This window comes from Clarias gariepinus, chromosome 15 (assembly GCF_024256425.1).
Source record: "Clarias gariepinus isolate MV-2021 ecotype Netherlands chromosome 15, CGAR_prim_01v2, whole genome shotgun sequence".
Classification (NCBI taxonomy): domain Eukaryota; kingdom Metazoa; phylum Chordata; class Actinopteri; order Siluriformes; family Clariidae; genus Clarias; species Clarias gariepinus.
In genome coordinates, this window is record NC_071114.1 from 4,892,501 (window position 1) to 4,895,000 (window position 2,500).

At 45.3% G+C, this 2,500-nt stretch overlaps 4 non-coding genes across 4 annotated transcripts; all 4 read left to right on the forward strand.

Moving 5' to 3' along the window:
• The first annotated feature begins 846 nt into the window (after positions 1-846).
• Positions 847-918, forward strand: trnaq-cug (transfer RNA glutamine (anticodon CUG)). The gene has a single exon. It is a non-coding gene; the product is annotated as a tRNA-Gln (tRNA).
• Positions 919-1,180: 262 nt separating this feature from the next.
• Positions 1,181-1,253, forward strand: trnaf-gaa (transfer RNA phenylalanine (anticodon GAA)). Its single transcript has one exon. It is a non-coding gene; the product is annotated as a tRNA-Phe (tRNA).
• Positions 1,254-1,857: 604 nt separating this feature from the next.
• trnaq-cug (transfer RNA glutamine (anticodon CUG)) lies at positions 1,858-1,929 on the forward strand. The gene has a single exon. It is a non-coding gene; the product is annotated as a tRNA-Gln (tRNA).
• Positions 1,930-2,191: 262 nt separating this feature from the next.
• Positions 2,192-2,264, forward strand: trnaf-gaa (transfer RNA phenylalanine (anticodon GAA)). Its single transcript has one exon. It is a non-coding gene; the product is annotated as a tRNA-Phe (tRNA).
• The last annotated feature ends 236 nt before the right edge of the window (positions 2,265-2,500 follow it).

Genomic DNA, 2,500 nt, shown 5'->3' on the forward strand with positions numbered 1-2,500 from the left:
GGCAGTTCTTTATCAATTGCTTTTATAATTACAATGACTTGGACTATTAGCTAGCGTTTAATAGCTGCTCACTTGATCATCGGCCACTGTATGGCATGATGAAACCATTGGCAGTTAACCATAACACATGGTTTGGTTCCATTCTTAAAATAGGAATTTGACTGCACCAGCCGAAATAGCTCAGTTGGGAGAGCGTTAGACTGAAGATCTAAAGGTCCCTGGTTCGATCCCGGGTTTCAGCACTGCCAGATGAGTTTTTGTTACAAGCTCTTAGTGCCCGAGCGCCTGGCTCCGTGCAGCTTATCAGTGTATGGACAAACTGTGGTCATCCCAAACACCAACAAATGGTTCCATGGTGTAATGTCTAGCACTCTGGACTTTGTATCCAGTGATCCGAGTTCAGATCTCGGTGGAACCTTTGCTTGGGAGGGAAGGGTTGCAAGAAATGGCTATGTCAAAGTCCCTACATTTGCCTGGTTCTAAAGCAAAGAAACTTGAATAAAAATCATCATCCATTGCTTGCTGGAGTCACTGTGTGGGAAACAAAAGAACTACTCACAGATGGCAGATGGAGATCCTTCTGCAAGAGGAAAAAATGTGGAAACTGGCTGATCTGAAGCAAACACACTTTCTCATGCTACGGAGGCGTGGTTCTACAATAAGCTTTGTCTTCTTCTACTTACACAAGACAACCAAAGCTCCGCCCAGTTTCTTTGTGTGATTTCAAAACAAGAGTTAGCACAGTTTAGTGACCTTTGATTACAAGCTCTTACGCTCTGACCTCTTTGCTGTTTCTCAGTATTTGGAAGTGACATGTGGGTCACAAAAAGGCGCTGCGTGTAGGTTGGTTCCATGGTGTAATGGTTAGCACTCTGGACTCTGAATCCAGCGATCCGAGTTCAAATCTCGGTGGGACCTACAAATCTGCATTGAACCATCCAAGCCCCTGAGTTCATTCGTGCCCTTTCACGTGGGTGCTTAGAATGAGCTTTCTGAACAACAAGGTCCTGGGGCAGTTCTTTATCAATTGCTTTTATAATTACAATGACTTGGACTATTAGCTAGCGTTTAATAGCTGCTCACTTGATCATCGGCCACTGTATGGCATGATGAAACCATTGGCAGTTAACCATAACACATGGTTTGGTTCCATTCTTAAAATAGGAATTTGACTGCACCAGCCGAAATAGCTCAGTTGGGAGAGCGTTAGACTGAAGATCTAAAGGTCCCTGGTTCGATCCCGGGTTTCGGCACTGCCAGATGAGTTTTGGTTACAAGCTCTTAGTGCCCGAGCGCCTGGCTCCGTGCAGCTTATCAGTGTATGGACAAACTGTGGTCATCCCAAACACCAACAAATGGTTCCATGGTGTAATGTCTAGCACTCTGGACTTTGTATCCAGTGATCCGAGTTCAGATCTCGGTGGAACCTTTGCTTGGGGGGGAAGGGTTGCAAGAAATGGCTATGTCAAAGTCCCTACATTTGCCTGGTTCTAAAGCAAAGAAACTTGAATAAAAATCATCATCCATTGCTTGCTGGAGTCACTGTGTGGGAAACAAAAGAACTACTCACAGATGGCAGATGGAGATCCTTCTGCAAGAGGAAAAAATGTGGAAACTGGCTGATCTGAAGCAAACACACTTTCTCATGCTACGGAGGCGTGGTTCTACAATAAGCTTTGTCTTCTTCTACTTACACAAGACAACCAAAGCTCCGCCCAGTTTCTTTGTGTGATTTCAAAACAAGAGTTAGCACAGTTTAGTGACCTTTGATTACAAGCTCTTACGCTCTGACCTCTTTGCTGTTTCTCAGTATTTGGAAGTGACATGTGGGTCACAAAAAGGCGCTGCGTGCAGGTTGGTTCCATGGTGTAATGGTTAGCACTCTGGACTCTGAATCCAACGATCCGAGTTCAAATCTCGGTGGGACCTACAAATCTGCATTGAACCATCCAAGCCCCTGAGTTCATTCGTGCCCTTTCACGTGGGTGCTTAGGATGAGCTTTCTGAACAACAAGGTCCTGGGGCAGTTCTTTATCAATTGCTTTTATAATTACAATGACTTGGACTATTAGCTAGCGTTTAATAGCTGCTCACTTGATCATCGGCCACTGTATGGCATGATGAAACCATTGGCAGTTAACCATAACACATGGTTTGGTTCCATTCTTAAAATAGGAATTTGACTGCACCAGCCGAAATAGCTCAGTTGGGAGAGCGTTAGACTGAAGATCTAAAGGTCCCTGGTTCGATCCCGGGTTTCGGCACTGCCAGATGAGTTTTGGTTACAAGCTCTTAGTGCCCGAGCGCCTGGCTCCGTGCAGCTTATCAGTGTATGGACAAACTGTGGTCATCCCAAACACCAACAAATGGTTCCATGGTGTAATGTCTAGCACTCTGGACTTTGTATCCAGTGATCCGAGTTCAGATCTCGGTGGAACCTTTGCTTGGGGGGGAAGGGTTGCAAGAAATGGCTATGTCAAAGTCCCTACATTTGCCTGGT